This window comes from Apodemus sylvaticus, chromosome 21 (assembly GCF_947179515.1).
Source record: "Apodemus sylvaticus chromosome 21, mApoSyl1.1, whole genome shotgun sequence".
NCBI classification, from domain to species: domain Eukaryota; kingdom Metazoa; phylum Chordata; class Mammalia; order Rodentia; family Muridae; genus Apodemus; species Apodemus sylvaticus.
In genome coordinates this window covers 53,872,369-53,881,730 of record NC_067492.1, presented here as the reverse complement: position 1 = coordinate 53,881,730, position 9,362 = coordinate 53,872,369, and the positions used below count along the sequence as shown (strand labels likewise).

General features: G+C 48.7%; 1 protein-coding gene across 4 annotated transcripts in view; it reads left to right on the top strand.

Moving 5' to 3' along the window:
• The first annotated feature begins 2,839 nt into the window (after positions 1–2,839).
• The window catches only part of Nr3c2 (nuclear receptor subfamily 3 group C member 2), a 340,219-nt gene continuing 333,696 nt past the window's right edge, over positions 2,840–9,362 (top strand). Inside the window, exon 1 of one of the 4 annotated variants that reach the window (XM_052166763.1) lies at positions 2,840–3,329. The gene's annotated coding sequence lies outside the window, so the exon portion shown is untranslated. The other 3 variants (XM_052166760.1, XM_052166762.1, XM_052166759.1) reach the window with 3 other exon arrangements.

Here is a 9,362-nt window from a genome sequence, read left to right as displayed (position 1 = left end):
AGCTGTTGAAGAAATGGGATTGCAAGCAGGGAATTGAGGGGTGGCTCTGATCAAGTTAAAACAGAGCTCAGGAGGATTTTTTTTCCAACACAAACTTAGATATTAGGCTTTGTTTCTGAAGTTACATAATAGAGGATGTGATGTCACACATGTGAATTACAAAGGCTGAGTCGTGCACTTTACTGTGGCAAACCTCGGGGAGTTTGACACTAATGGGATGGGGGAGGGAGGTGTCCTCAGGTTCAGCCTTTAATGTGCTTTCATTGTCAAAAGGGAGAGAGACATCTGCAGCTGCTTGAGGTTTGGAGATGCTTGGCAGTTATATGGAAGACAGAGTGACAGGTCTCTGTGACTGTCCATGTCTTAATTTTTTAATCTCTTTTTTTCAAAAGAAAAAGGATGTTCTTTCCATCCTTTTGCAAAGAACAAACATGCTTATCTAAAGGGTTGGGAAGAAAAAAATCTTAGTTAGAAGATACCTTTTTCAAAGCAATGGCATTGCTAGACACACACTGCAGGTGATAGGACTCATTCCTGGTGGGCATGTAAATGACTCTGCCCCTAACACCCTAAGCCCTGTGTTCTCTCCTTATGGAAGTCCTTTAGATAGGGCACTGGTGGGCTAGTCCTATCAAAAGCAATACCACCTTCCCACCACCCTTCCCAAGGAGGCATGGCCCTCAGCTGTTGTCTTCTCAGAGTACCCGCAAAGCAAGAATGCAAGGGAAACTTAAGACTCAGATAAGGATTTAAAAACAGAAAAACCTAAAACTTTGCCTCTGAACAATTGCAAGATCCTCTGAACCTCTCCCCAGGAATAAAAGAAACTGACATATATGACCCCTCTATTTTGGCCCAAAAGTGTTCCAAAAGAATGTATATGAATATGATTTATATGTATACATATATGTATAAAATCTTAGATCTTAATATCAAACAACCCTAAAGACAGGAAAGATAAAAATCTGCAAAGTGGCCAAATAAAAACATAGGGGAAAAAAGTCTCCTAAATTTCTAAAATGTTGCAGTTATTATAACTCCATTTTATACCCTACTTTAATCACATCATCTGTGGTGGGAATGTGCAGGGGAAAGAATTCTTGTGTTAAATTTACTCTGAAAATGAGAAAGTAGCCATCCAAGCCTAACATGTCAGTCTCGGAAAAGAATTTACATTATCTCAGTTACAATAGACCATGGCTCTTCCTCATCAAAAAAAAAAAAAAAAATTACAATCAAAAAAATTTCAAACATACAAGGAAGCTGGAGAAAACTCTTTTGTACCGGCAATTTGATTCTTCCATTATTATACTACATGCACATGTCACATATATGTATACGTACATGCATATGTACAAGTATATATATGTGTGTGTATATGCATATATACATATATCCATCTTTCTGTTAATTTACCCAGTCCATCACTATCAATTCATCTTATTTTTGAGGCATTTCCAGTCAGTCTGCCCACATAAGTATATTTCTAAATTGTCCTTTCTAAAGTTAGCTGAATATAAGGTTAAATTTTGTAATAAATTATATAAAACATTTTCTTGTTCTCACCTAAGACATAACTTCGCAAAAGTTAGCCTGAAAGACATTTTTTACAAATAAAAAGAAAAAAAAATGTTTTGCTCAATGTCAAAAAGCCATGTTGAGTCACCAAAGAATTTGAGAAGTGGTGGAGCAACTGAGGTTGGTGTGGGACTGTGGGAATGGGGCTGGAGGAAGGCAGGGGTTATTTTAACAAGAGAGTTCCGTTTTGAATGGCGACCAGCAACTTTCACTCCTGTATAGGAAGGAATTAGGAAGAGGGAGGGGTGAGAGAGGCTTAGAAAACCGTGGAAAGAGCGTCAAATCAGAAAAGAGGGTTGTGAGGTCAATTCCTGGATTTATTTAACTGGTTCCTAAGGGGAGGGTGGGGGGGACAAGCAAGCAGGTGAGCACAGTGTACTACTAGTGGCACTGGTCTTCCCCGCGTCGCAGACTTCCAAGTAGGGGCGTGTGTAACGGTGTCCTGGAAGAGTCCTGAGCAGAGGCTACCTCGCACACCCGCGAGTGCGCGTGACAACGGGCGCGCGCACACACACATACACTGGGCTGGGGTGACCTGAGTGCCTTGGGGTGAGAGGCTAGGACAGGATGGAGAGTGAGAAGGCGCTGGGGACGTGAGAACCGCTGGATCACAGTTCAGGCTCTATCCTTCTCCCACCACCGCAGCGTGCCCGCGCTGCCCGACCAGGGAGCCCGCCTTTCACTTTCGCATCTGCGTAGGTGTCTGCTGGGGCGGGCGCGAGGGCGCGGGGGCGCGCGGGGCGGCGCGGGGGCGCGCGACGGGGGAGGGTTGCAGCCGCTCGCCCCTTCCTGGGCCCGCAGCGCTCCGGGCGGCCGCTATCAAAGCGCAGGGTCGCTAGCGGTCGCTTCCCACGCGCCCTGGTGCGCAGACACCCAGGCCCGCCTGCCCCCCCCCCACGGTGGGGGTAGGGCAGCAACCCAAGAGCAGTCTCACTGGGTGGGCAGCGGAGGCGCAGGCAAAGAAACTTTTCCCTCCTGGCCCACTCTTGGTCTTCCAGCCCTCCGCTCCCAATCCGGTGGCACCTGCACCTGAGGCCAGGCGCCAGGTCAGGGCCGACTTTGGGGACCCAAGAATACAGGCATACAGGGTGCTTGCAATGGGGTTTCATTCTCCCTTGGCCGCCACCAGCACCCCTGTCTCCCACCAGCGGGTGGCAGGACCGCTGGACAGCTTCATACTGCTAGTGAGGGTGTGACCCGGGGAGGGGGCCACGGCGCCGCGGGCTCCCTCTGCGGCTGCCCCCACAAACACACACACACACACACACACACACACACACACACATACACAGGACGCTCTGTCGCCTGAGCTGTCACCGGCCACCCCAGTCCTGGGAGGGGGCGCGGAGAACCGCGCTTCCCCGCTGCGGGCGCCAGAGCTTACCGCTGGACTGGCAGGCTCCTGGGACCTCCACAGTCACTGCGGGGCGAACCAGCAGCCCCGGAGACCCGCCGGCCCCAGGCCCGGCCGCTACTGCTGGGGACCGGCGGGTGCTCGCAGCCCCCTAGGCTCGATATAGTGCTGCCAGCTCGCCGGCTTGCCGGCTCGCCGGCTCCAAGAGGGTATCTGCACAGTCGCTCTATTACTCTACCCACCGTCAGTAGGGCGACTGCCAGGATTGCTATTCTCTCCATCCTCAGTGCCGATCAGCGGGTTTTGGACTTGCTGGTGGCGGCGGCAGCGGCGGAGGCGGCGGGAGTCTCGCTGCCCCCCTCCCCCGCCCCAGCTTCCCTACCATGTCCTAGAAAAGGTGAGTGCAGCGACTGTCACTTTGCACCGACAGTGGCGAGAGAGGGCCGGGAAGCACAAGGGAGGCCCGGGTTGGCAGGGCCAGCGCAGAGGGCAGAGGAAGCGGGTCGGCTCAAGGAGGTGGGCTGCGGGCAGTAGGCCAGGTGCCCGCCAGGCCGGCCCGGGACAAGGGTGCTGGGAGGCTGGTGAGCGCGCGGTGACTGCTCCGCGCCTTTCTAACCTAGATTTTGCAAGGAGCTTTGATCCAGGGCAAAACCAGCCCTCCCTAAAGGAGGTAAAAACTTAGTAAAAAAGAGCCGGGTCCATTTCTTTAATAATGAACAGTTCTGCCACACTGGCTGAGCTGCAGCCTCTGCTGCTTGGCGAGCTCGGGCCGCCGGGTCCGGGACTCCCCTAGCTCCAGCTCGCCACTCGCGCGCGGCCTCGGGCGAGATTGATGCTGAGAGTGCTCGCCCAGCGCGCGTGACAGCTACCCTCTCGGGAAAGTTGGGACACTCGGTGGGGTTGGGGGATGTTGTGTGTGTAGGGACTCCAGGGACAGCTCCACGCCGGGGACTGTTGGGCACCAGAGTCCGGAGTCCCAACCAGCTTGCGGGCTCCGTTGCAGTCCCTTTTGCCTCTGGGGAGTGTCCTGCGGGAGGGGCTGAGAGTTCCAGTCTCCTTGGGCTTGGAATCCCGGATCCTGAGGCTTAACTAACTGTAAGGAAAGGAGGGGCCTTTGGGCAAAGGTGCCCTCCTCCTTCTGGGGCTCGCAGGGAGCGAGGGGGGGAGCCTAAAGCTGCACAGCTGCCGCCGGCGGCCTGCGGGTCGCCAAGGGCCAGGGGACCAGATTTAGGTGTGTACGTCACTGGTGCTGACTCTCAGCCAGCAGGGGAGTCCAAAGCCAGCCTCAAACCAGTCTAAAAGTCCTTAGAAATTAAAGTTAAGGAATCCATCTTTCGGCTTAGCAAGTGCAGTGCTTAGGTGGGCGGGAGGGAAATCAGGGTGGGGGCGAAAGAAAGAGGTCGAAATTTCTTCACGCAGACAAGCGATCCTTAGGAAATAGTTTTAGTGTCCCCCCCCCTCCATTGTATCTGCCCCAATTATGTGCACCCTTCTCACACATTATAAAGTGAATATCCTCGATAGTAAGCTTGCTTGCATATTGAAGTAGTGGAAAAATCCAGCACTAAAGGAGTAACTACAGTAACAAAATTATCAGGCGCCTCAGCTCTTGACCCTGGCACTTTTTTTTTTTTTTTTTTTTTTTTTTTGGCAAGGGGTGGGGTGGGAGGAAGGCTGTGTTTAAAGGGGTTTGGCTGCACTGAAAGCACCCGCTTTTCCTGCGTGGTTAAAACGAGGAAACTGAAATCGAGTGGGAACGAGATCCTCTGGCTCTCCGACCACGGAAATTAAGGCTGCTCGGCGGGGAGGTAATTCTAAGACCTGGAGGAAGCCGGGAGCAGAGCTTCAGGGGTCCCGGGGACGCCCACCCGAGCAGCCCTAGGCCTAAGGGCGCTGTGGGAGGCGCCGGGTGTGCGCCGCTGCGGCTCACCTGGCGCTGCAGGTGGAGAAAGCGAGGGCACACCATCGAGGCGGCTCTCGCGTCACCACGCTTGCCCCTTCTCTCCAGATTGCCGTGGTCCCCCCGGGGGACAGTTGGGTAGGTGAGAAGAAGTTTGGGGCGAAAGAGCAAAGTGGGCTAAAGGGTAGCGTGTGCAGGGGTGCCCGGTCGGGCCACCACCACAGGGAACCAGGAGAACTCGCCGCCTCTGCGGCTTTAAGGAAGCTGCGGAGTCCAGGCTGTGTCGCAGCAACTTTGTATCAGTCATGTCGCCCGCCTGGTGACTGACAGCCTCGGTTGCCCAATGAGAAGCGCGCCTGGCCCGCACAGCGTGGAGCCTTGTTTCCCCCTTGGCCAATGGAAATGGCTCCGGCGGGCGGGACAGCGACCTGAACTTTCTGGACATGTGACCGGGTTTAAAAGGGCCGGCTTTCCACTCCCCCCGCGGGGCTTTCTCCCGCCCCCTCCTCTTGGCCCGCCCTGGCCCTGCCCCTGACCCCTCCCCTCAGCTCCTGCGCACCCGGGGTGTCATTGGGCCCGGGAGAAGAGAGCCAACTTCAGGCTGCTCACAGGAAGGCTGTGCGAGTCACCTGGGCGCCAGCGCTGCTGTCTTGGGCTCTCCCACTGCAGGGAGAGCGGCACTGGCTGGTCTGGATGTGGTTGGATGTAGGGGGGTTCCTCAGCAGGGGTGTCGTGGAGGTGGCAAGCGCTGCAACAGGTAGACGGCGGCGAGAGGACGACCCTGGCCGAGGCAGGTGTGTAGGGGTGCGCAGTGGGGCGCCTCCGGTCCAGCCCGGTGTGCGACCGTGGCAAGGGTGGCTTGCACTTTGCAGGGAGAAGCCGCTGCGTAATCCCGAGGCATAGTCAGTATGGTTCTGTGTGCTTGTTGTTTTGTTTTGGTTTTTCACCCTCCACACCCCCCCTCCCCACACCCTGGCCGGCCGAGGACTATTTTGGGAAAGTTTGGCCACTTTGGATAAATGCCCTCTAAAGAGCGGCTTTTAACCGGCTTTGGCAGTGGGCGGTCTACCACCCTCCCCTTTCCCCAAAACTGAATTTCAGATCATTTTGCTCTTGCAAATTTTAAAGGACGTTTGAATAATGTTTCTTTCATCTATCAATTGCGGAAGCTCCTCAGTCTGAGTGGGAGGTGAAGCAGATAAGGGCAGTTGAAGGAGCTAGATCACCATAGATCTTGTATGAACGAGGTCTGGAAAATCGTGCGTTCCCAGTTCTTTTATATCTGGGGAAACTCTAGGGGATTCTTAAGTCAGGGACAGACAAGGGATGAGGCTGCTTTTGGTGGCATCCTTGTTCAGATGGGTTTTAGATGCAGGGCTTTCTGCTGAATTTTTAAAAGACGAGGTTAAATCATAATGCTTCATCATACCATCTGCTTTATTTATTTACTTATTTATTTATTATACCATAGTTCAGAAAACTTTTGCTAGCAGAGGAGTTACTAAAGCCGCTGAGTTTTAAAGGCACCAAGCCGCATCTTAACATTGTGGTGTAGGTGCTGTTTTTGGTGATATTTACATAGTAATGATAACAGCATTTTCCATCTGTGAAGTCCTCCCTTGGAGCTTTAATTTCACATTTGACATTATAGCATGCTACCTAGCATGTGTGTCATGAAGTTTAGGAGGGGGGCGACTCAAGATAAAGCAAAGCATTTTCCTTTATGGAAGAAACAGTTTGGTTAAAGGAAAAGAGGGACAGAGCTGATGTGGCTCATTGGGTCAGGCCAGCGAGCAGAACTCATGTGTGCTTAGTTCTGACTGGTTCCCCCACTCTCTCAGGTGACCTTGGCAGGTTTGTCCCTCATCTCTAAGAGGGGAAGCTAACAGTCCTGAAGAGCACTAAAACTAGTTTCCTCAGGTTATCTGCCTTCTAAAGCAGCCCTTAAGGCTGGGTCTCTACTGTACCACAGTGACATAACTGGGGTGAAGGGAAGATGACATTAAGGAGGGGATATGTTTGGGGAGCATTAAATGATACAAGTTCCCAAGAATCTTTGATAATTTTTTCCTGGGGAAAAAAAGAAACTACTTTCTTATGGAATAGGGCAATTTAATAGACTATGAAACAAAGTTTTAACGTCTGTTTCCTTTGTGCTAATAGTATTTAAGGAAAAATATATATTATATATATACTGAGCTTTAGAGAGGTTTGCAGACCTAGCATATGGCTCACTTAGAACAACAGTGGCAATAGCCCTTCAGGATATTAGTGAGCCCTTTGCACACATACATGTAAACATGAGCACATGCATGTATGCACACACACATACATGTAAAACCTACTGGTGTTTTTTTTCCTTATCTATGTGGATATTTTTGTCTTTCTTTTGCATGAAAATAAAGGTTTACAATGGCCTAAGAGTCTCTGGTGTAGTGTTTACTGGGAAGCTTAGAGGCCTGTTTTTCCCTAAGCTAGGTATTCATGTAACTCCCTGCTTTATTTTATACTTAGGTAACAAAAAACTTTCCCTTTACCCTCAGGATAAAGTTTTATGAGGATCATACTCATCAAGTTGTATTTTTAGTAGTCATTGGTAAGTTCAGATTGACTGAACTACTCTTCAAAGCCGTGGTCATTATGTCAATTCTAAAAAGCCAACACCAGTTTCCTGGACAACACAGGAAATAAATTTCTAACCTAACTCATTTGTTTATATAAAAAAAAAACTAACTAAAATAATAACCGAGGAGAACTCACCAAAAAATATTTCAGTAATCCTATTTTAAAAGCATCTGATCTTAAAAACAGTGTTTACAGGGAAAGCATTCACGTGCCAACTGCTGCCCACCCTTCTGGTTTGGTTGCCAACCTTTACTGTTTCCTTTGAGAGGTAGGTAAGGATGACAGATGAAGAGACCTTCAACAAAGCCAATTTAGATTTCAGCAAGTGTCTGGCAAATTCTTTGAGATATTCCTGTCAATAACTCGGTGAAATACAGTTGGCTTTAGGAGAATGTTTTGAGAATTCAGGGTTTGGAGAACCAGGACTTGGGAAGTTGAGATCATCTGTCTAATGTTAGCTGATAAGTTGCTTTCCTGTAGAGAGAAACTGGCTGGTGCCCACTGCCTCCAGGAGGGATTCTACTGTGAGCTTTAAAGAGGTTTGTAGACCTGGCATATGACTCATTTTGGCAACAGTGACAAAAGCCCCTCGGGATATTAGTAGGTCCTTTGAACAACAACAACAACAACATGAACAGAGATAAATTATTTTAGGGGGTTCTAGATTAAAAGCACACTACTTTCTGCATTTTAAAATCTCCCAGGCATTTTAGAATCCAGATTTTCACTGTGAGGCCTCATAAAAAGCCATGTGCACTTACTCCAGAGGACAGCTGGGTTGGTGAGGTTTTGGATAAGGGTCTAGGTAAGGATCCCCTTCAGACTCAGGGCAGACATCCCTGTTGCTTAGGATGAAAGGGTGAGCTATGCGAACTGGGATGAAGGTTCCTGTGAAAGCCACAGGGATACTTCTCTTGAAGGCCTTCAGGGAGCTCATGGTACCAGAGAGGCTTGTGAGTGGTGACATAGAGTAGGATGCACGCACACAAGGGCTTCTCTTCTGAACACACACATAGTTGTGAAGGTTAATGGATTTGGACCAAAACCACATATATCTTATCTATATACATCTATCTTTCGTATGGAAAGAACAGAATAGTCTCTGTACAAACAGAAGCAACATGTAATATTTGCTGTATTTTCCAATTTATTGCTCTGACTAAATGAGTCTTCAGAAGAGTAAAAAATGTCTATTATTAGCAATAATTTGGGTCCCAGTTCTCTCTCTCTCTCTCTCTCTCTCTCTCTCTCTCTCTCTCTCTCTCTCTCTGTGTGTGTGTGTGTGTGTGTGTGTGTGTGTGTGTTTCAACTTTTACTGGTTTTTGTCCAAATTTACTTTTTTTGACTGAAATTACCAGATTACTACCTCAATCTTTGTGATTTGATTTATTTTCTACTTTTTGGAAATTGATTTTTGATTAAGAATTAATAGAATAATGTTCTTTAAGTGAAAGCATACTACATAATTGGTAGGTTTTAAGGTTCACAAATTGAGTATTGATTATAGTATAATACTTAAACATTTTATTTGCATTTTACCATCCATGTGGGACACAGTTGTAAAACTGATAGTTCCTAACTACTCATAATTTAAAATCTACTGTAGAATACAGGGAAGTCAGGGGCAATTGTCATACTCAAGCAACTTGTGCATTACATTTCATTATAGAGGCTTGTGATATGTAGTACCAATTATTTAGTTAAGTCATTATATGTTCTTGCAATGTTAATTTAAATTCTGTAGTAAAGAACTTCCTAGTACTTCTTTTAATAAGCAAAGGATTGGGGAGCAGGGGTTGGAGGTCAAGTAGAGAGAGGCTAGAAGGCATGTAGTAGTCTTTATATATGAAGAACTACAGACTTGGCAGGATATATAGATTTGAAAATATATGCAGGCATGATTTT